Genomic DNA, 24,997 nt, shown 5'->3' with positions numbered 1-24,997 from the left:
CTCCAGATCATCAAGTTCCCTGTTTCATTTACTCACTTTTCAATGACAGAGAAGATGGATGGCATCTGGCTGAGGATGTGCATTCTACCTAACACAGTAAGTGTTATTGCTATTTAACATTGGGTAACATTTTCTCTACGCAGGTGAGTTGACATATCATTGTCACCAAGATCACTACAAGAGCTCTTGTATGGGCAGCATCAAACACCTCTTTCAGTGTTTATGGATTAGAGATTTCTAAAGCTAGAGGGATCCATTATGATCATCTATTCTGACATACATAACACAGGCTCTGAACAATGTATGGAAAAAATGAATTATTCTGGCCATATCGGAATGATATCCCTTTATAAAAGCACAGAAGGGGCCAAATGTCAGTGGGTCAGCAAGTGTAAATTGGTGCGGATCCACTGATTTCAAAGTAACTCTGCTGATTTGAGGCTCTAATCCAGAGATTTTTCTCCTCCTGCTTCATTTCATGCCATGAATCCTGACAATGTAGCTACAGGTTTATGAGCTTATGATTTTAGCAAAACAGGTGAGACGTAGACATCTTTTAATTTTGTTGAGTTCTTTGAATTCCACCACTAGCCTGATTCTCCACTGCCTTGCACCTTGCATAGTCATTTCTTTATGTATAGAATTCTACCTAATTAGAACTCTTCATTCCATTGCTCTAATTAGAGCTTTTTGCACCCATTTTATGCTCATTTTATATAGTTTGCAAGTGACTAGACAAGGCGCATGGCAGCAAAGAATCAGGCCCCTAACTTTTAGGCAAGCTCAGATATAAACATCACTTTGTGTGAAGAGGCTGTCCTAAAAAGAATTGCAAGTAGATTAATCACAAAACTATGAGAAACATTCTGGGAAGTTGTTATTTCATGAATCAAGTCCTTAAAGTTAATTTACCATTGTATATGGCAGGCAGAAATGTCAGCACTAGTTTTCTGACAGATTTTGGGACCAACTCTAGGTGCAGATTTGGCTTTTAGGAGGCCCTTGGCTGGCCAGGCTGAGCATATTTCAAGAAAGTAAACAACATATTTATTTTTTAATCAGCCAGTTCATCTGGGGTTTGGGAGTAACAGACAGGTTTTAAATAGAGTGGCCTCTAAAAACAGCTGCAGAATCCAAATCTCTTATGTAATGAAGCTGTCTAGTTTATGGTGTTATATATCAATGCTGTTCTGATGACCAAATCTGTTAGAAACACAGAATGACAATAACTTTTTTGTGGTTTAGCAAAAAAGCATTGCTATCCTTCAATCTTCTGAGGTAAACTGTAAATTATTAATCTTAAATTTGAATGACTATAACCCCCAAGTTCAGAAGTAGGTTAAAAAGGCTATAAAGGAAAATATGCTTATAAGGCTAAAAAGGAAAATATGCTTTTATTTATTTCCCCAGTCATTTATTTATTTCACAAAAGATATTAAAAGAATCTCAAAAACATTAGGAAAATCAAAGTCAATGACAGTTACTATTTTGATGTGTCATTTGTTTTCCTCTCCTGACTGCCCTAACTGAAACTATGTGTCTTTCCCCCTCTATTCTATCCAGACTCAGGGGCAGGCGCAATTGACTACACAAGATGCAAGGCAGTGGGAAGTCAGACCCATACCTGTTGAATCTCATTAGTGTATGTGTAGCTTTCAAACAAGGAATTCTACGGAGACAGTTTACTGCACATAGATAATATTTTTTTAATGTATCTCTTGTTAATTCAAGTTAAAGTGATGGATACAGGTAGATGGGAAGGCTTCTTTATTTGCTTGCTCTATATTCCCCCCACCATGGTGACTCCCTACTATGCTACTCTCTCATTAAGTTATCTCCCACGTCTCTCTTATAAGGGATGTTTATTCTTAACAAGGGATGTTTATTCCTTTTATTGAACATAATATAATGTAGGGCTCTCGAGTGATTAAAAAAATTAATCGTGATTAATCACAGTTTGAATCGCATTCTTAAACAATAATAGAATACCATTTATCTAAATATTTTGGATGTTTTCTATATTTTCAAATATAGACTCTGGGCTGGGGGCCCTGGGCTTTAGCCCTGTCAGGGCTCCGGCTCCACCTTGGGACTTCAGTCCCCCACAGCCTCCAGAGTTCTGGGCTGCGCCTTCAGCCCCTCCACCACCAATGCCTCCCTCCCCGGCCAGTGGTATGCGATTGATGCGATTAAAAAAATTAACACGTTAATTTTGTTTTTAGTTAATTGCAGGTGTTAACTGTGATTAATTGACAGCCCTAATATAATGTAAACACTGAAAATTCATAATTAAACACCACCGTCTCTTTACAGTGTTCCAGGCCAGAGGCTCAGCTGGTGTAAAAAAAGCACAGTATTATGCATCCTTACAAGCTGGCCTTGTGCCTCTTAAGCAAAGTGGGCCTGATTTACCCACACCTAGCACTTTGTGTATTCATGTACATCTGTCCAAAGCAATTGTAAGACACTACCAAATCAGGTAGGTAGTATTCAGCCAGTTTGCACTTACCGGGCACAGATGTAAATGGTACAAGGCAAGCAGAAAAGAGAATCATGTCCCATAAATTAATGGTTTTAATTATAGTTATTAGAGATGGGCCTACACTGAAACCCAGGGCCCAAACCACCACCTTTGGGGAAGTATAGATTCACTTGACTTTGCACCTGCTCATCCACATTGTCTTACTGCTAGCCTTACTACTAGATAGCATTTGACATGCCTTAGCCTGACTTCTTTTTGGCCATCCACACCTCCTTTTCAAGTTACTTCTGACCCCTTTATGACTCAGTGCTTTTTGTGTCAGTTTATAACACTGCAGGATTCCTAATGGTTAGTCTTTTTATTACTTAGAAGCCTGTACACGAACACAAGAAGCCTGGGAAACAAGCAGGAAGGATTGGAAGTCCTGGCACAGTCAAGGAACTATGATGTGATTGGAATAACAGACTTGGTGGGGTGACTCACATGACTGGAGCACTGTCATGGATGGGTATAAACTGTTCAGGAAAGACAGGGTGGGGAGAAAAGGTGGAGGAGCTGCACTGTATGTAAGGGAGCGGTATGATTGCTCAGAGCTCCAACATGAAACTGGAGAAAAGCCTGTTGAGAGTCTTTGGGTTAAGTTTAGAGGCGAGAGCAACAACAGTGATGTTGTGGTGGGCATCTGCTATAGACCACCAGACCAGGAGGATGAGGTAGACGAGGCTTTCTTCAGATAACTAACAGAAGTTTCCACTGGTTCTCATGGGGGACTTCAATCACCCTGACATCTGTTGGGAGAGCAATACGGCAGTGCACAGACAATCCAGGAAGTTTTTGGAGAGTGTTGGGGACAACATCCTGGTATAAGTGCTGGAGGAACCAACTAGGGGCCATGCTCCTCTTGACCTGCTGCTCATGAACAGGGAAAAATTGGTTTGGGGAAGTAGAAGTGGGTGGCTACCTGGGCAGCAGTGACCATGAGATGGTCCAGTTCAGGATCCTGACAAAAGGAACAAAGGAAAGCAGCAGAATAAGGACCCCCAGAAAAGCAGACTTTGACTCCCTCAGGGAACTGATGCACAGGATCCCCTGGGAGGCTAATATGAGGGGGAAAGGAGTCCAGGAAAGCTGGCTGTATTTTAAAGAAGTCTTATTGAGGGTGCAGGAACAAACCATCCCGATGTGCAGAAAGAATAGCAAATATGGCAGGTGACCAGCTTGACTTAACAGAGAAATCTTCAGTGATCTTAAACACAAAAAGGAAGCTTACAAGAAATGAAAACTTGGACAGATGACTAGGGAGGAGTTTAAAAATATTGTTTGAGCATGCAAGGCTGTAATCAGGAAGGCCAAAGCATATTTGGAGTTGCAGCTAGCAAGGGATGTGAAGGGTAACAAGAAGGGTTTCTACAGATATGTTAGCAACAAGAGGAAGGTCAGGGAAAGTGTGGGACCCTTACTGAATTGGGGGAGGTGACAGATGATGTGACACATGATGTGTAAAAAGTTAAAGTACTCAATCCTTTTTTTGCCTTGGTCTACACAGACAAGGTCAGCTCCCAGACTGCGCTGCACTGGGCAACACAGTATGGGGAGGAGGTGAGCAGCCCTCAGTGGTAAAAGAACAGATTAAGGATTATTTAGAAAAGCTAGACATGCAGAAGTCCATGGGGCTGGATCTAATGCATCCAAGGGTGCTGAGGGAGCTGGCTGATGTGATTGCAGAGCCATTGGTCACTATCATTGAAACCTCAGGGGAGGTCCCAGATGATTGGAAAAAGGCAAATATAGTGCCCATCTTCAAAAAAGGGAAGAAGGAGAATCTGAGAAACTACAGACCGGTCAGCCTTACCTCAGGCCCTGGAAAAATCATGGAGCAGGTCCTCAAGAAATCCATTTTGAAGTACTTGGAGGAGAGGAAGGTAATCAGGAACAGTCAACATGGATTCACCAAGGGCAAGTCATGCCTGACCAACCTGATTGCCTTCTATGATGAGATAACTGGCTCTGGATGTGATATATCTTGACTTTAGGAAAGCTTTTGATATAGTCTCCCACAGTTTTCTTGCCAGCAAGTTAAAAAAGTATGGACTGGATTAATGGACTATAAGGTGGATAGAAAGCTGGCTAGATCATCGGGCTCAAAGGGTAGTGAACAACATCTAGGTGATCAACATCTGTCTAGTTGGCAGCCAGTATCAAGTGGAGTTCCCCAGAGGTCTGTCCTGGGGCCAGTTTTGTTCAACATCTTCATTAATGATCTGGATGATGGGATGGACTGCACCCTCAGCAAGTTCACGGATGACAGTAAGCTCTGGGGGAGAGGTAGATACCCTGGAGGGTAGGGATAGGATACAGAGGGACCTAGACAAATTATAGGATTGGGCCAGAAGAAATCTGATGAGTTCAACAAGGACAGGTGCAGAGTCTTGCACTTAGGATGGATGAATCTCAGGCACTGCCACAGCTGGGGACTGACTGGCTAAGCGACAGTTCTGCAGAAAAGGACCTGGGGATTACAGTGGACGAGAAGCCGGATATGAGTCAACAGTGTGCCCTTGTGGCCAAGAAAGCTAATGGTGTATTGGGCTGCATTAGTAGGAGCATTGCCAGCAGATCGAGGGAAGTGATTATATTCCTCTATTCAGCACTGGTGAGACCACATCTAGAGTACTGCATCCAGTTTTGGGCCCCCCACTACATAAAGGTTGTGGACAAATTGGTGAGAGTCCATCGGAGGGAAACGAAAATGATTAGGGGGCTGGGGCACATGATTTATGAGGAGAGGCTGAGGGAACTGGGGTTATTTAGTTTGCAGAAGAGAAGAGTTAGGGGGGATTTGATAGAAGCCTTCAACTATCTGAAGGGGGCTTCCAAAGAGGATGGAGCTCAGCTCTTCTCAGTGGTGGCAAATGATAGAACAAAGAGCAATAGTCTCAAGTTGCAGTGGGGGAGGTCTAGGTTGGATATTAGGAAAAACTGTTTCACTAGGAGCGTGGTGAAGCACTGGAATGGGTTACCTAGGGAAGTGGTGGAATCTCCATCCTTAGAGGTTTTGAAGGCCCAGCTTGACAAAGTCCTGGCTGGGATGATTTAGATGGGGTTGGTCCTGCTTTGAGCAGGGGGTTGGACTAGATGACCTCCCGAGGTCTCTTTCAACCCTGATATTCTATGATTCTATGATTTTTTTTTAAATTTAACTTAGAATTATTGTTCTTTTTATTGGTATTGCAGGAGCGTGTCCTGTACCAAAGCCCCATTTTACTCGGTGCTGCACAAACACATAAGAACAAGACAGTTCCTGCCTTGAAGAGCTTACAATTCTAGTACAAGAAAAGAGACAACAAGTGGATACAGATAGATGAGAAGCTCAAATAAACAATGAAATAACCCTGGTCAGTCTCAGCAGACCCCCTGCCAAACTTATGCTAGCCCAGTGTTATTACTTTTATCCAGGTTGTAGACAAGTGACTTCTATTAAGATTTCTCTGTTAGGAAAGATTGGATGTGCTTTGTGAAGAATAGGGTTCTTCTTGGACAGATGTCTGTAGATTACTATCTTAGATGGGCTTAGATACTACAGTGCTGGGCATCAGAATAAATCAACAGGTAGAGAGATAGAGAGATGTGACCTATTCTAGCATATGCATTGTACTGTTCTCTGAGTTATTCTACTGTGTGATACTGTTTTGATTTACCAGTTGTGATTTATCTGGAACAACCTAGATGCCAGATACAGTTATCAGGCTTCAAAATGTAGAATTTACTTTTAAGTCCATTCTGGTCTTGGGGGTCATAGCAAGTAATAATAATTTAAAGCACTAGGTGCGGCTATGGGCATGGTGGGCAGGTTGACCATTTTGTGGGGATAAATGGATACAGGAACCTTTCCTTTGACAAAATCTTCTCCCAGTATTTTTCAAGAAGCAAGAACCAGATTAAGGTCAACGGGCCTCATGTGCTGACATCCACAAATATTTTTACTTATACACATCTTTTTTTTGTTTGTTTTTAGAAGAGCCAAATTTTACCTCAAAATCAATGGACATGAAACTGGCCCAAAATGGCCTTAAATATTTATTATATTAAATGGCTTTGTTTGCCTCAGGAAATGCCCCAGCATTACTGAGACTCCAAGCTGTAAAACCAAGAATGATTAGTTTTATATGCAATAGATGGGGAGTACTTACTGGTTGATTGGCATCAATAAAAGGAAAATTATGAAATGGCAATATCACTTTCTAAATTACAGCATGTTTAGCCCTGGCCTCGTGTTATTGGGAAAGTGTTTCCAGTGCCCTCTGCTGTACTTTTAGTGAGCACTACATTTCCTAAGAGATTTTTAAAATGCTAAAGTTTCCTATATACCATGGGTCAGATTCTAAGGCGTGGCTAATCTGCACAACATATAGGTCAGGGACTGATGTGTTAAGGCAGTTTAAAGCTCATAACATACACACTGAGAGGATGACGAAAAATCTAACTGACATCATTTTGGGCCTGATTTAAGGACCCTGGGCAATGGGGAATCTTTCCAACTAGCTGTGACACCCTTCCCATTGAGTACTGTGGGAAGGGCATGGTGATCATCATGACCTTCTTTCACCTATCTGCAACTTCCAGCCCAAGAACCCCGATACAGAGCAAGTAGAAAACAAATAGAAAGGAGTAGGCCTCGGGGCATGGTGGAAAGCAGGCAGGAAGAAAGGGGAAAGAGAGTCACAGATCTTGGGAGACAGGCCAGTTCTCGCTTACAGACAGCCCCCCAACCTGAAGCAAATACTCTCCAGCAACCACACAACAAAAACACGAACAGGAACCTATCCTTGCAACAAAGCCCGTTGCCAATTCTGTCCACATATCTATTCAGGGGACACCATCACAGGGCCTAATAACATCAGCCACACTATCAGAGGCTCGTTCACCTGCACATCTACCAATGTGATATATGCCATCATGTGCCAGCAATGCCCCTCTGCTATGTACATTGGCCAAACCAGACAATCTCTGTGCAAAAGAATAAATGGACACAAATCAGACGTCAAGAATTATAACATTCAAAAACCAGTCGGAGAACACTTCAACCTCCGTGGCCACTCAATTTCAGACCTAAAAGTTGCAATTCTCCAACAAAAAAACTTCAAAACCAGACTCCAATGAGAAACTGCAGAATTGGAATTAATTTGCGAACTGGACACCATTAAATTAGGCTTGAATAAAGACTGGGAATGGATGGGTCATTACCCAAACAAAAAACTATTTCCCCATGCTAATTTCCCCCCCTACTGTTACTCACACCTTCTTGTCAACTGTTTGAAATGGGCCACCCTGATTATCACTACAAAAGGTTTTTTTCTCCTGCTGATAATAGCCCACCTTAATTAATTGGTCTCATTTACAGTTGGTATGGCAACACCCATTTTTTCATGTTCTCTGTGTATATATATATTTCTACTGTATTTTCCGCTGCATGCATCCGATGAAGTGGGTTTTAGCCCACAAAAGCTTATGGCCAAATAAATTTGTTAGTCTCTAAGGTGCCACAAGTCCTCCTCATTTTTTTACAGAACACTAACAAACTGAATGCCTGAGGAAGAGCTCTGTGGAAACTTGAAAGCTTGGCTCCCTCACCAATATAAGTTGGTTCAATAAAATATATTACTTCATCTAGCTTGTCTCTCTAAAATATTAAAAGACAGTTTGGAGATTTTCCATTTAAATTACAATAGGAAGAAAAACTAGATTAATTTGAAATATTTATATTGCCAGATATTCTTTCTCCTCAGAATGAATTGAGCCTGAAATATGGGCTTGGGCAATGAAAATAAGGGCCAGGACTCAAGACTTGTGGGGATTTTTCTGCCTCCTCTTGCATGCTCACCCTGACACTGTAAGTATTCCTGGCTAAATTGTGAATCAGCTGTCTGTGACCGCTGGAAAGAATTTCATGCATTAGGATAGGCTGCTGAGACTATCACTCTTCAGCAGTCTCCTCCAGGAATATGTTTATGAAATGTATAGGACATATATCTTCCTGGTATAAACTCATTAATCAAACATGCTATGTGGATATGTTTGCAAGAGGGCATACAAGGTTAAAGATATGGAAAATATTGGCTTAAACGCTAGCCAGACTGACTATGCTTTAATAGCAATCTGGCTTCCCACTTTAGTTTAAACAAAGAGGCATTCAAATAATAATTAATAGTTAACTAGGCAACCTGTTAAAATACAGATGTGCAGCCACACTGTAAAACTAACCACTTGACTACTCTAAAACTAGCTTGTTCCGTGCACTACAAGAGGGATCTGAAGAATAATGCATTAGTTTTGTAGATGTTTATGGGAAACACCTCCCAAGTGTAAGGTTCAGCATGGGAGAAAATATGAAGGTGCTTTTTTGAAAATGCAACAAGTGGGCAATGGAGGTTGGTATCATGCATAGGCTGTGCACAGGGGGGCATGTGGGGGTCAAGTCCCCCGTCCCCCCCCGCAGATTTCTGCTTGGCCTGCTGGGGGGCAGGGAGAAAGAGGAGCTCTGTCCCACTCCTGCTGCACCTGCCCCAGGGCACGCTCAGCCCCTGTCCCTGGCAGCCGAGGCCTCGTAGGGAGCAGAGGGGGCAGGACCAGACGCTTCTTATGCTGGCTGCTTCAGGTCACTGCTTTGTGCAGCATGGTGGCTGCCTATGAGAGCCTGGCTGGGGAGTCTCCCCCCTTACCCTTCCTTTCCCCTCAGCACGTTTCCAGCTCGCTTGTCCCTTGTCCCCAGCAGCCAGGCCTGCCACCTCCCCAACTGGGCTCTCTGTCAGGAACGGCCAGCTTCAGCCGGCATGAGAAGTGGCTCCCTTCCTCTCCCTGTCTGGGCTCGGCTCCCAGGGAGAGTGGCTGAATGTGCCGGGGGAGGGGGGGGAAGTGCAGTGGGAGAAGGACAGAGCCCACCCCCTCATGTACCATGGGGCAGGGAGAGCACAGTGGCCCTGGGCTGGGGGGGTCACTGGGCAGAAGAGACACGTGGGGCAGTCATGTGTCCTCCCATTTAGATTGTGCTTCCCCAGTATTGGGAGGCATGAGTAGTCTATGGTCTCATGGGCTGATCAGAGGAGGGAGGGACTTTTAATTACCAAATGAAGGATAATAGGTAGGATGGGGAAGTGATCAACAACGTAAGCTGCACAACTTTGGCTCCTAGATGAGCTAATTCTCCGCAGGACAATGTTTCCAGTTTTGGGACTTCCTTGAGAGACTGGCAAAGCTCTTATCCCCTTACTTGGGAGTTCATAACCCTTGTGAAATAAAGAAATCACATGCCTTCATGGCTACATGTTGTACATTTTAATGATGCATTGAAAGAACAACCTCTTTAAAGTTCACCTTTCCAGTCATGCCTGGGGTAGTATTGCAAGACTGAAATACACTGAAAACAATTTTATTTTCCATTCCAAAATAAATCTGACAATATAGGTCAATTTCTAGAACTCTGGCCATTTCTCTGACATTGCAACAACACAGCCAGATTGCTACAGCTCTAATGATATGCTATTATAATACATCACCAAGGCACAGCTGGATTTTATAACAGAAAACAGAATTTGTGGAGACTGAGATGGAGTAAATTTATCCTTTGAACAGGTTTACTCCTGTTCTTATGCAACATATTGATGCATGCGTGGACATCATCATAGTCTTAGTAAATGTTTCAGGGAACATTCGAAGGATTTATGTACTCAACTTGATACCATTTTGCCAAGGTGTAAAATAAACTCAATGAACACCAGCACAGTAATGGTATATGTACAGTAACAATTGCCACACTGGATTGGATCAGTGGTTCATCTAGTCCAGCATCCTGTCTCCAACAGTGGCTAGTACAAGCTGCTTCAGAGAAGATGCAAGGAACTCTGTCGTAGGCAGTTATAGAATAGCATGTTCACAAGGAAAGCTTCTTCCTAACCTCCATTAGTTAGTGGTTTGTTTATGCCCTAAGCCTGGGGATTTACATCCTTATCAGAACTCTTGGGTGGTGTAATATACAAGAAATCATAAATTGATATCATAGCTGGGCAAATTAATCATTAAATATCAAATAATTTAAATTTAGCTTTTTTCTGTTCATGAACTGACCCTCCTTTCTGTGATTAAACTAGTTTTCCAAACAAATTTTAGCTGATTAGATATTCACAAATTGTCCACTTTGACTATTCAGTATCTGATCAGGATGGTAATAGTGACTGTGAAATGGTCAGGGAGATTAGAGAGGCTATAAAAATAAAAAAACTCAATAATAATAATAATGGGAGATTTCAACTATCCCCATATTGACTGGGTACATGTCACCTCAGGATGGGATGCAGAGATAAAGTTTCTTGACATCATAAATGACTGCTTCTTGGAACAGCTACTCCTGGAACCCACAAGAGGATAGGTAATTCTTGATTTAGCTCTAAATGGAGCACTGAATCTGGTCCAAGAAGTGAATATAGCTGAACCGCTTGGTAATAGTGACCATAACAGAATAAAATATAACATCCCTGTGTGTGGAAAACACCACAGAAACCCACCACGATAGCATTTAATTTCAGGAAAGAGAACTACACAAAAATGGGGAAGTTAGTTAAACAGAAATTAAAGGGTACAGAGCCAAAAGTGAAATCCCTGAACGCTGCATGGAAACTTTTAAAAGACACCATAACAGAAGCTTAATTTAAATGTTTACCTCAAATTAAAAAACATAGTAAGTGGACCAAAAACGTGGCATTGTTGCTAAACAGCAAAGTAAAAGAAGCAGTGAGAGGCAAAAAGCCATCCTTTAAAAAGTGGAATTTAAATCCTAATGAGGAAAATAGAAAGGAGCATAAACACTGGCAAGTCAAGAGTAAAAATAAAATTAGGGAGGAGAAAAAAGAACTTGAACAGCTAGCCAAAGACTCAAAAAATAACAGCAAATTTTCTTTTTAAGTAGCTCAGAAGCAGGAAGCCTGCTAAACAACCAGTGGGGCCATTGGATTACCGAGATGCTAAAGGAGCACACAAAGACGATAAGGCCATTGCAGAGAAATTAAATGAATTCTTTGAATCAGTCTTCACGGTTGAGGATGTGAGGGACATTCCCAAACCTAAGCCATTCTTTTTAGGTGACAAATCTGAGGAACTGTCCCAGATTGAGGTGTCATTAGAGGAGGGTTTGGAACAAATTGATAAATTAAATAGTAATAAGTCACCATGACCAGATGGTATTCACCCAAGAGTTTTGAAGGAACTCAAATGTGAAATTGCAGAACTACTAACTGTGGTACGTAACCTATCATTTAAATCAGCTTCTGTACCAGATGACTGGAGGATTGCTAATGTAACGCCAATTTTTTTTAAAAGGCTCTAGAGGCGATCCTGACAATTACAGGCCGGTAAGCCTCACTTCAGTATCGGGCAAACTGGTTGAAATGATAGCAGAGAACAGAATGATCAGACACATAGATGAACACAATTTGTTGGGGAAGAGCCAATGTGGTTTTTGTAAAGGCAAATCCTGCCTCCCAATCTATTAGAATTCTGTGAGGGGGTCAACAAGCATGTGGACAAGGGTGATGCAGTGGATATAGTGTACTGAGATTTTCAGAAAGCCTTTGACAAGGTCCCTCACCAAAGACTCTTAAGCAAAGTAAGCTGTCATGGGATAAGAGGGCAGGTCCTCTCATGGATTAGTAACTGGTTAAAAGATAGGAAACAAAGGGTAGGAATAAATGGTCAGTTTTCAGAATGGAGACACGTAAATAGTGGTGTCTCCCAGGGGTCTGTACTGTGACCAATCCTATTCAACATATTCCTCTTTATACCTCAATACAAATTATGTATTGCTCCTCTGGCATGGTGGTTGCCATCCTTTACCTTGTACATGTTGGTTCAGTCAAAACATCTCTATCCATCACCCTGTCATCCTGACCTTATCTTTAGGAAGGGATCAATGTGTCCTTGTATCATCTTTGAAGAGTGTGTTCATACCATACTTGGTATTGGGATGTTCTGGTTCCACCCTTCTGGAATCTGCTTGCATGAGTGTCCTGTGCCTAGCACTTCTCAGGAATGTGTGTTTTTGCAATACCAGCCCTGTTCTTGCCAGATTCGGACTTCTGCTCACAGCCTGTCAGCCAACTTTGCTGTATATTAGCACGGCTTGACCACTACTTTAGTTCAGGTCTCAGGATGGGCCTTTAATACAAGGCCTCATGTCTCAGGCTCTCTTTCTCCTACACTAGTTAATATAACAAAGTTGCTGTGGACTTGATCCTGGTGCTTGGATGTATTTTGGGACGTCACTTAACTGAAAAGGCCAATCCAGCTAATGACAGTGAGGCTAACTGGCAGTGCTTCCCAGCCTGCTGATGCTGAATGAAGGGCAGACAGGCCACAGCCCTGGAGCTGTTTTCTGTGGACTGCGTTGCAGGACTGCGGAAAGTTTACTTTTTACTGTGTCAATCAGCATGACAGCAACCGAAGATTGGGGTGATGTGAGACACCCCAAAAAAGGATGCAATTAAGTAATAGGTGCACAAAAGTGTTTTGAATGCCCTTTCTACAGGAATTGCCTGTGGGACTACAGAGTCCTTATCAGTGATAAGATATTTCTGCGTGAATTAAATTAAAGCACAGTTGATATGTAGCAGCAAAACTCAAGGGACCAGTCTTTTCTTAGAAAAATAAATTCCACATGTGTGAAATCTATCACTGGGTTAACTTGCAAAAGCAAGCTCTCAGGTAACAGTTTAATGTCCTCAGGGCATCTAGTAGTTTACTGGTTGAGTGTTTTGAGTTATTGCTAAATGTCTTGATGGGTATGCTTATTTGTTATGCATGTAGGAGACAGGTTTCAGAGGGGTAGCTGTGTTAGTCTGTATCAGTAAAAACAACGAGTCCTTATGGTGCCTTAGAGACTAACAAATTTATTTGGGCATAAGCTTTCATGGGATATAACCCAGTTCATCAGATACATCTGATGAAGTGGCTTACGCATATAGGAGAGTTTGAGTCTATATGCTAACTGGAGCAAGATCCTTGGCCATTGATCTTGATTGCATTATTTGAATTAACCTCTCTGTTCATGTAGTTGAATTGAACTCTGAAAAGAGCAATTTTTATTTTTCTTATATGCCTTAGTGCAAACCAGACATAGTGGAGTAATATTTTTATAATGTATTACTTGAATTTTATGATTGTCATAAATATAAAGGGAAGGGTAAACCCTTTTGAAATCCCTCCTGGCCAGGGGAAAGCTCCTCTCACCTGTAAAGGGTTAAGAAGCTAAAGGTAACCTCGCTGGCACCTGACCAAAATGACCAATGAGGAGACAAGATACTTTCAAAAGCTGGGAAGAGGGAGAGAAACAAAGGGTCTGTGTGTCTGTCTTTATGCTGCCTTTGTCAGGGATAGACCAGGAATGGAGTCTTAGAACTTGTAGTAAGTAATCTAGCTAGGTATGTGTTAGATTATGATTTCTTTAAATGGCTGAGAAAAGAATTGTGCTGAATAGAATAACTATTTCTGTCTGTGTATCTTTTTTGTAACTTAAGGTTTTGCCTAGAGGGGTTCTCTATGTTTTGAATCTAATTACCCTGTAAGGTATCTACCATCCTGATTTTACAGGGGGGATTTCTTTATTTCTATTTACTTCTATTTCTATTAAAAGTCTTCTTGTAAGAAAATGGAATGCTTTTTCATTGTTCTCAGATCCAAGGGTTTGGGTCTGTGGTCACCTATGCAAATTGGTGAGGCTTTTTATCCAACATTTCCCTGGAAAGGGGGGGTGCAAGTGTTGGGAGGATTGTTCATTGTTCTTAAGATCCAAGGGTCTGGGTCTATAGTCACCTAGGCAAATTGGTGAGGCTTTTTACCAAACCTTGTCCAGGAAGTGGGGTGCAAGGTTTTGGGAAGTATTTTGGGGGGAAGGACGCATCCAAACAGCTCTTCCCCAGTAACCAGTATTAATTTGGTGGTGGTAGCGGCCAGTCCAAGGATAACGGGTGTAATATTTTGTACCTTGGGGAAGTTTTGACCTAAGCTGGTAAAGATAAGCTTAGGAGGTTTTTCATGCAGGTCCCCACATCTGTACCCTAGAGTTCAGAGTGGGGGAGGAACCTTGACAATGATATTTCTCAAATAACTTTACTGATTAGTAGTGGGTTTTTTTTTATTATTATTCACAGGCTCATACTCCAGAAAGAACAAGGGGAAGCAGGTAAGCAAAAAATAAAAACCTCCAAGCCCTATGGCACTTGAAACAACATTCTCATTTCATTCTTCCATCTGCTGTATGAAAGAGCTAATCTGTGAACTCACAAGAGAAGTATTTGCTTATAGAGCTAATCAATAATTCCCTGACACATTCTACAAAAGGAAAAGAATATAAATGAAAAAGATTTAACTGCTGTACCTTTGCTTACATGGACTGCCATTAGTTCCATTAGAGATTTCTCAGGAATGCAATGCATCAATCAATCTTAAGACTCATTTCCCATAACTATTGTTCAAAAAGAAATGTGAAATACCCAGAAACCTGACAGCATTTCTATGTTTGAAAAGATGTTGTGAAGGCTAAAATCATACGTTAAAAAATGTCTTACCTGTGTTACTGATGACTTCCTGGATAATTAACACTGAAAGGATAAGTATCTAATTTATTTTTCATCATTTATTCAGTTTAAGTTACCTTGTGCTCATTTTGTCACTGTACTACTGTGACTCTATGCAATAAGGCAAGCGACTCACTGGTATCTGGTAGTGAGTTTCAGATGGCCTGACCAGTTCAGTGTACCCCAACTCACTAATGTCATAACCTGTATCTAAAAGGTGTCATCACCGATATCAAAGGAAAGCTAATAACATACCGTGGCAAGGCACCTCCTCTGTCGTGGCAGGCTCAGTGCTTTCCCTTCTGGGGATGGGGATCTAGAGTCAGTCAGTCCCCACTCTGAATGGTGTTCACTCTCCCACTTGGAGGTTTATTTCTCAGTATTCTCCAGCCAAGCCTGCCAAACAAAAGGGGGTAAAAAAGAGAAACCAATTCCAACTGAAAACAAAGGAGAATACCTTTCCCTACTCTCACTCTGAGGGTGGGTGACCTTGTTATTGGCCCTGTGGTGCCAGTCTTACCCTTAAACTGGCAGTCCGTTTTGTAGCTTTCCCTGCAGGGAGAAGAGCAGCCCTCCACCCTGGAACAGGCTTTCTCCCTGCAGCAGCTTGTCTCTCAGTAGCTTGACTCCTCATTGATTCCCAGCTCCAGCATCCTCTTAACTTCAGTACTGATCTCTTCTCTTTTTGTCTCTGGGATCCAGTAGGGTTTAATCTTCACCTTTGCTCCAGGATTGGTGAGGAAGAGATGGTGAACTTCTGTGGTTCTGCCTGGCTTCTCTGAGAACACATCATGGTCTCTTTCAATCTTTTTGATGACCTCTTCCTGTTGTTCCAGGGTCAATTTGGGAGATATTCTCACCTGTCCTTGCAGTTTACTTTCTTGGGGTGGTGTTTCTTGGTCTTGCCAGCGCTTCAGTAGTTTGATGTGGTAGATCAGCAGTTGGCACCAGCACCATTACTGGATTGCCCCGATTGAAATTTCTGAACTTTCGCTTGGCGATTGTAATAGGTCTGTTGGGTATTCTGTGCCCTTTCCATGTGTTGCCGCACTATGGGGGTAACTAGAGCTATTCTGTCCCGCATCTGCATCACATTCTCAATAAGAAAAGGAGTACTCCTTTTCTTTTTGCGAATACAGACAAACATGGCTGTTACTCTGAAACATTCTCAATAACGTTCTTCCCCTGGCTAGGCTATTCCTCACAGTCCTCCTTGGCAATGTCCTGTATGCCACAGAAGTGCAACCATATAGCAGCTCAAAAGGGGAAAACTCAGTAGAAGCCTGGGGAACCTGCCTTACAGCAAACATCAGACAAGGTAATGGGTTATCCCAGTCTTTCCCATCCTGACTCACCACTTTTGGTATCATGTTCTTCAGTGTCCTGTTAAAATGTCTGGTAGACTGAGATTCGCAGGGCCCATATGTGGAGCATCACACATAGGTCCTTCATCAATTTCAACATGAAGGGGGTTTATTTATAAATAGTAGAACAGTCATTGGGCCGGAGAGAGGGAAGATTTTTCTAGGTCATAATCCTTAACTTTATCTGGTCACACTAAGAAATTTTCAATTTAACAGTTCATGTTGTTGGATTGAGATTCACTCAGCAGGTGGGTCTAACAAATCTTTATTCTAGCAAAACACTGAGCAAGTAGTGATCAATTACTCACAAGCAGGATGCTCACTGGGATGATCTCATCACAGTCACTTCCAACAATGGACAATACAGCTTCAACCTCCCTTTATTACAAGAACATTTATAATTTTTTATTATATTATACATATGTATTAGTCTCCCATCTTCAGGTTAACTCTCCTCCCTTGTCAGTACAGTTTTAGTGTTACTTCAAACTGGTCTTTTCTTGCTTTTTTTTTTTTTACTTTATCTCTTATTTTTCTCACAAACATGATTACTCTGCAACTTCTCACATATACTCAGTTCCGCTTATGCTGTTAAACGTTATCACAGCCAACTCTTAAAATCCACAGCAGGTTTCTGTCAGGCCCAAAGATGACTTTCCTCCCAACACATGCCACTCTTTGCTGCAGGTATCAGTTGATCTGCAATTGGTCTCGCCTGGGACAGTAGTGAAAACAGCACATTTTCTCACCTCAATTGCATTAAAAACAAAAAAATCTTTGTTTAGTGTCTCTTACACTTTGCTTCAAGACACACTGTACCAACTCTAATACCTGTGGTTAAAAAAAAATGCTCCAGATGAATCACAACTTTTGGACTTGAAAAAACAATTAATTCATGGAAGTCCTATGGCTTGTGTGATACAGAGGTCAGACTAGATGATCAGTGGTCCCATCTGGCCTTAAAAATCTATGCACTCTCTGAAAGCAAAACCTTTAAAGCATAGAAATCTATAATATATGGAGACCCAAACCAGGTTAGAACTGGCAGAGGAGATCATTTATTCTGCTACAGGTTCATCTAAACAACCAAGCAGCCTCCATCCTGAAAAACTTCTTCACACCCGGCCACTGGAGCATGCCCAGTACAGCCTTAGGGCTTCTAACACCAAAAAGTTAGTCTCACATTGGCCACCAGGTGGCAATAAGTATAACAAAAATACCTAAAACATTACACTTCCCCTGTAAATTATTGGTAAGAATCAACTTAAAACATTAAGATTATAACCACAAAACAAAATATCCAAACTAAGAGGTTGGAATAGACTATCCTCACTGTCACAAAATTACAAGGGATTATTCTGCCCTCTCTAGCACAATTGCCGTACTACAAGTCTAGTCCGTCTCTCGGTTGGGGAGATCTTCTGGAATGGTGCAGTGGAAACACCGGTGCTCCTTGATGAGTAGCAGGTGTAGAAGAGCTTTCTGACAATACAATCATTTCTGCAGATGTAACTTTCAAGTCTTCTGAAGTCTCAGCAATCTCACTGTCTCTGGATGTAGCAATTAGATAGTCTACTGACTTAGTAACTCTTGTTACCTCAACATCTGAATGAGAATTCTTCACTGGTAACGCCACATGGTACTGCAGACAAATCTGATTATGACGTCTATGAATGTGCCTCCCATCTGGTATCTCAATGACCCAAGAAAGTAGTCCCGCCTGTGCTATGATGCGACCTGATAACCGGTCAGGGCCATTGTGAAAATTAAGAGCATATAGTGCATTACCTACACCTAATGTTCTTGGTAATGCTTGTACATCATAATATAACTTTTGTGCTGCTTGCTTTTCCCTCACCTTAGCAGCTACATCAGGACAGTGTCCAGATGAGTTCTCAGTTTCCTTTGCATTAAGAGTTCTGCAAGTGACTTTCCTTTTGTGGCTTGTGCAATCCTGGAAAAGGAGCCTGGCCAGTCTGGCTTCTATGCCACCATATACCATCTTCTTCATTCCATCTCTTATGATTGTGCACTGCCTGCTTTAGCTAGAGCATTTGAAGAAGGGTGGCATTGTGCAGATCTAACATGTTTGATGCTGGTTTTTTAAAATAAAGTACTGAAATACAGCACCAGTGAACTGGATACCATTGTCAGTCCCCACTGTCTCAGGCAATCCAAAGATAGGAAAAAAGTAAATCAAAGTTTATCAGCTGTAGCCTTGGCTGTATAGAAGGGCATTCTGTGTGCCTCAATCCATTTGGAATGGGCATCAATTATTATTAATTTTTTTTTCCCATACATGGACCAGCACAGTCTCCAGGAAACACTGCCCAGGGTTGCTGAGGCCACTCCTACTGGTGCAAATTTACTTTCGGTGGCGCATGGAGGCTGGATTGGCAAACCCCACACCACTGTACAACAGTCTTGCTCTCCTGATCCATGCCTGGCCACCATACGTGAGTGCATTCAAACCCCTTCATGCATGCCAGGCCAGGATGTGCTTTGCGTAACAACATTAGCACCACTGGGCTATTTACAGGAGGTATGATCACCAAGGAACCTAACAATAAGCACCCTTCCTGGACACTTAAAAACTCTGTTTGGGCATTATAAGGTTGGAGCTCTGTGCCTACCCTCTCTGTCCAGGCATTTGTAACCATTCTGTGGACTCGAGACAATCATGGGTCTCTTTCTGTCTCTCTTATCTGTGCAGCGTCACTTAGAGAAGTGGACAGTGGTGCAATCAGCAGGATGGTTTCTGTAGGCTGAGGTACTTTGAGTGGGCTCTTCGGTAAAGGAAGTCTGCTTAGAGAACCCGTATTACTCATGCTTTTCCAAATTTATAACCAAACGATAGTCATAAGCTGATAAGTTAGCCCATCTCTGGATTCTGGCAGATGCCATCAGGGTACAGGTTTGCTCTCGCCATATAGACCATTCAGAGGTCAATGGTCTGAGTGTATAACATAAAGCCTGCCATATAGGTAAGAGTGGAACTTCTTTACCCCACAAACCTAAGCTAGCCCTTCTTACTCTAGCTGGCAACCTTTTTTGTCCTGCTGGAGCCAGTGACCCTGGTGCATAACTGATGGGATGCCGAGATCCATCTGGCATTTGGTGGGCTAGTAGCGCACCCACCCTGTACGGTGACGTGTCACCAGACAATACGAGTTCTTTCTGACTGTCATAATGAACTAAAAGGTTTGATAACCCCAACTATACATATAAAACGTTGGGGTCTAAATTAGCTGTTACCACTCAAGAAAGAGAGCTTGGAGTCACTGTGAGTAGGTCTCTGAAAACATCCACGCAATGCGCAGTTGCAGTCAAAAAAGCTAACATCATTAGGAAAGGGTTAGATAATAAGATAGAAAATATCATGTTGTCTCTATATAAATCCATGGTACGCCCACATCTTGGATACCTCGTGCAAATCTTGTAGCCCCATCCACCACCAGGAGATCCATGGGTAATGTCACTCCAACTAAAGAATGACAAGAGTTATTAGGGAGAATAGAGAGCAGATCAAATCAAAGCATATTATTTCTTGGTGCCCTTCCACTATGATCTCAAAGAGGATGGTCCCTTGAGTCAACTTTCTCAAAGTTAGGGGTGAGGCATCAATTGTCTACGCCAGGTTCAGGGTGGATTTTGGCCAGAGAGGGATCAAGAGGGTTTGAACTGCCTTAGCATCTATAAAGGTTGGCAGCAGTCCCAGAGTCATTTATTGCTAGCTGGAGGAGAAGGGAGAGAATCTCCTGTGCCTGTTGCAAGACCTGCAACCACAGTAGCAACTGGAAATGTGAGGAGAACCATGATTCCCAAGCCAGGTGTTACTTGAGGGCAGGGAGTTGGTTCCAGAGAACAGAGCTCTGGTGGTGTCCAGGCTGTATCCCCCTATGGGGCCTGAGCTGGCCCATTTCCTAAACTCTTTCAAGCTGGGCAGGAGGCAAGGACATGTCCTAGCATCCCACAGTAAAAATGGAAGTTTGGCTGCCATCAATGTTCTGTTGCTCTGGGGTCAGGTGTCAGCAACCCAGGTCGACCTTCATGGGTTCAGGACTCTGTTCTACAGGGTGGGCATAGGAGCATCAGGCCACCCCTTCTTTCCTCCTTCCACTTGCACATCTGAGAGTTGATGCACAAGGAGATATCAATAAGGGCATCTAGTCATGTGGGGTTTTCAATGCAGTCTAGTACATCTTTTACCTCCCCATTGAGCCCCCACTTGAACTGATATAGTTGGGCTGCCTTATCCCATTCAATCTCAGCCACAGGCTATCTGAAATGAGCAGTGTAGGAGCTGGCTGACCCTTGCCCCGAGAAAACTTCCAGAGGACAACCTCTGCAAAGCGGACACAATATGGGTCATCAAGGGTGGTTGCAAAAGCTTTCAGAAAGGGATCCCAGTTGGAGAGCACTGGGGTGTTCTGCTCCAATGGGGGGAAGCCCAACTGAGAGCTTCACTGGAGGGCAGGCTGACTATTAGCCTCACCTTAGTTCGGTGTGTGGGGTATGTTCAGGGGTGGAGCAGGAAAAGCAGCCTGCACTGGTTCATGAAGCCCCAGAATTTTTGACAATCCCTGTCAAACCATTTGGGCACTGGTCAAATGGCACCAGTTCAGGTGGTGGTTGGTCTGTTGAGGCAGGTACAGGTTTGTGCTTTGGCAGCGAGCTGCCCCTCCTGGGCCTGCGACTGGGCTAACTGCTCATGCCATGTCTGCACTTGAATTGCACACTGCATAGCTTGGGTCTGTAGTGCAAGGTTCTCTGCCTGCAGATGGATGCCTTGGTCCTGGAGGTTCTGGGCCCGCAGGGAGCTGCTGGTTGGAGAAAGGTCCACCCCTTCCATTATCTGTGGAGGAGTTGGATGGGCAGCGCGTTGAAGGCAATCCAAGCAAACTGTCAAGGCTGGGCCGTGGCAGGGGTGCTGGAACAATTTGTATAGTGGGGCTGCTGACAGCCATTGACCCAAACTGTAAACCCGGTATATAAAGAAAACCACTTCAAATCAGGGGGTGCTGCAACACCCCTAGTTCCAGCATTTATGGGCCATGGGCAGTTGGTGCGCACCAGTCAGCTGCTAAATTGTGGTCAGGAGATGAGTAGCAGGGTCAGGAGAAGTCAGTTTAGAACTCCAAGAAATCAGGATCAGGCACCAAGTTGCAGGCAGCAGGCAGATAGCATAAGCAGGGTTGGGCCAAGTCAGGATATCAAGGTCAGGTGCCAGGTTATAGACAGCAAGCAAATAGCAAAATCAAGGACAAACCGGAGTCAGAAGCCAGATTTGAGAGTCTACAGCAAGCAGGTTCTGGAGCAGAAGTAGGCAGCCAGTGTACATTGTTGCTCAGACAGCTCCCCTGCTGGCTTCCTGGTTTAAATATTAGCATCAGCCAATCAATGGGTTATGAGGGGCCACCACTCAGGCCCTGCTGGGTAGTACGTCTTGCTGAGTCTAGCTTCGTTTGGTCCTCCAGCAGGAGCCCACTCTAAACTTTCAGTGGCAATGCAGACAGGTCAGTAGCTCCTAACCCCTGTAGACCCAGGTTCCAGTCCTGCAGGTTCTTATGCTACCTAGTAGTAAGGAAAATGGTATTAAAAGAGTTTAAGTGTGAAGAAGTCAGTGCTGAGTTGGATTAAATGTAAAGATGGACCCTATAACCCTCCCTAGAAAAGTGATAGGGGGCAACAAGAGCAGGGTGGACAAAGGACTCCTTTAAGGAGTTTTAAATTAAAAGGGAAAATGTTGTTCTCTCTTAAAGAAAAAATCATTAACATAATAGAAGGAGGTGCTTTGGATTTTTATATAAAAGAATTACTGACAGAGCACAGCACAGGTTTGTTGAATACCACTGAAGCTTTAAAGAATAAGACAGAGAGAGAGAACAGTAATTGTAGCTAAAGAGCACAGAGATAAGCTCAGAGCCACTGAGAAATGTGTCATTTTGGGAGATAAATAAGTGATTTAAGGAAAAGGTATGTGCAGATAAAAGGAGCTTTTGCACAAATTCACACTGCAGCGCACGGAGGGAATTAAATAGTTGGGGTGTGTGAAAGTATTAAAAAGTGGAAGTGTTGACGAGGATGGTAAAGTGTTAAAAGCTTGGTTTAATAATGAAACCCAGATATAGCAGTATAACTTGGTACAGTCATACCTGGTGGAACTGGTAGACAAACAAATTATATAAGGAGGTCAGGTGGTGACAATTACCACCGCTATGTTTTTATCCCCAGGAGCCTTGACAGCCATTTTGAAGGAAAATGGACCTTTTCACAAAGCAATGGTATGTAAATAATTTATTGTAAATGACTGCTGAGGACAGAGAGACAATATCATTTGCAGGGCTGGAGTTAGGAGCAGGCGACCCAGGCGACAACCTGGGCTGCCGGGCTTGGGGGGTGCCGAGCTTGGGGTGCTGTTTTTGTTGTTAGTGACAAAAGGGAAAATAGAATGCTTGAAGTAAAATGTTTCAGGTATTCCTTATGTGGATTCATTTTTCACTAACCTCCTAGAATGTTCTGGACCTTTGTAGAATCTTGTGGAACCTTCCAGACTTTCGGAGAACTACATTTTCCTCAAACCTCCTAGAATGTTGTCAGTCATGCCCTCGCGGGTTTATAAGGAGCCAGTCAGTCGGTGAGATACAAGAACAAACTGAAGTGAAGTGAGAACCCAGCTGCAATATTGTGAACCTTGTTTTATTGTGTAATTGTGAAAGTGTACTTGTGTTTTAAAACCTGAAGAGTATAAGTAGCTACTCATAAAGGACATATTTAGTGAGAAACCAGAGATATCTATTGAATCCCTATCTACACAAAAATATAAAAGAAATACTGTTATTTCTTTTGCCATGCTTAACACATAATGTTTGATGACTTTCTAAGACTGCAGAGCATAGACTTTTGCTCTCCCTAATACTGTCTGTTTTCCCCTGTAGAAAATAAAAGATGCCCCTAAAAAAACCTTCAGGGGCTCAGTATAGGAAGTGAAAAGTTCAATTGCAATCTAGTTTGCAGCAAGGGGCAAATTTGATGGGAAAATATCTGAAACAGAACAATAGACCGGGATTTAGGCAGTAGGGATCATCCCAGTGCAGAAGAAATTGAGGATTGAAGCATAAATGATGGAATTAGCATTCCTAAAGAATTAGCAGATTTACCTAAAGATAAGGAATGGAAATGTGAGGAAAGTGATGGAGAATCGTCCAGTTTTCCTGGCAGCGTAAAGGAGAGTGATGATAAAGAAGAATGTGGCTCACATGAAAAGGAGAGTGATGATAAAGAAAAATTTGGTTTACATGAAAAGAAGAGAAACGATAAAGAAGTATCAGCCTTGCATCATGACAGAAACATCAGTGAGAAAAATTGCACACCACAAATCGATACATCAGATCCTGCTTTATGGCTGTGATCCTAAACTCTGCCAATATTAACCATACAATTTTGAACGGGCCAGGCAAAATCAAGCATATGATGTGTCCAGTAAATGAGCAGAAGTGACACTTCTCAAAGTCACACTATGAAAGAGTGCTCGAGAATGATGAGAAACTGAATTGGTGTTGGCTAGTTTACTCAAAATCAACTGACCAAGTGTTCTGTTTTTGTTGCAGAATATTTGACAAAATGCCAAATCACTGCTTGCACTCTCCAGATACAATTATTGGCCTAACTAGCTGATATTCTGAAGCAACATGAAAAGTCACTGGCCTTTTTACTGCCTATTCCAAAAGTTGAATAAATACACAGAGGCAGAAAATCTGCACGTTATTAAGGTAGAAACCCAGCATTGGAGGAATGTGCTCTAGTGTCTGATCTCAATTACAGTCTTCCTTTCAAAGAATAATTTGGCTTTCTGGGGCTTGTTGGATAAGTTGTTCACTGAACATAACAGTAATTTCCTTGGTTTAGTAGAGCTCCTTGGGAAATACGATGATGCCATTGTGAGCACCTATGTCAAGTAGTTCATAAAGAAACTATGGCCCATTGCTGAAGAAAAACAATACAAAACAAATTGATTGACCTTATGGCAAGGAGGGTGTTTGATAACATATTGTTGCAGCTTGGCAAAGTGCCATAATAATGAACTGTTTCAGAGTAACAGCCGTGTTAGTCTGTATTCGCAAAAAGAAAAGGAGGACTTGTGGCACCTTAGAGACTAACCAATTTATTAGAGCATAAGCTTTCGTGAGCTACAGCTCACTTCCTCAGATGCATATCGTGGAAACTGCAGCAGGCTTTATATATACACAGAGAATATGAAACAATACCTATTCCCACCCCACTGTCCTGCTGGTAACCAGCTGGTAACCAGCAGGACAGTGGGGTGGGAATAGGTATTGTTTCATATTCTCTGTGTATATATAAAGCCTGCTGCAGTTTCCACGATATGCATCTGAGGAAGTGAGCTGTAGCTCACGAAAGCTTATGCTCTAATAAATTGGTTAGTCTCTAAGGTGCCACAAGTCCTCCTTTTCTTTTTGTGAATAATGAACTGCACTCCCAACATTAGTCACAGTGAAAAGATGTCATTT

At 42.5% G+C, this 24,997-nt stretch overlaps 1 long non-coding RNA gene across 1 annotated transcript; it reads left to right on the top strand.

Moving 5' to 3' along the window:
• LOC311517799 lies at window positions 1-23,216 on the top strand. The gene is made up of 5 exons (XR_014710795.1): window positions 1-96; window positions 8,269-8,372; window positions 14,677-14,708; window positions 22,701-22,750; window positions 22,980-23,216. It is a non-coding gene; the product is annotated as an uncharacterized lncRNA (long non-coding RNA).
• The last annotated feature ends 1,781 nt before the right edge of the window (window positions 23,217-24,997 follow it).

Source organism: Lepidochelys olivacea, assembly GCF_965140295.1.
Source record: "Lepidochelys olivacea isolate rLepOli2 genome assembly, chromosome: 3".
Taxonomy (NCBI): Eukaryota; Metazoa; Chordata; order Testudines; family Cheloniidae; genus Lepidochelys; species Lepidochelys olivacea.
Note: the sequence above shows the minus strand (reverse complement) of the source record. Positions and strands in the feature narration are given on the sequence as shown.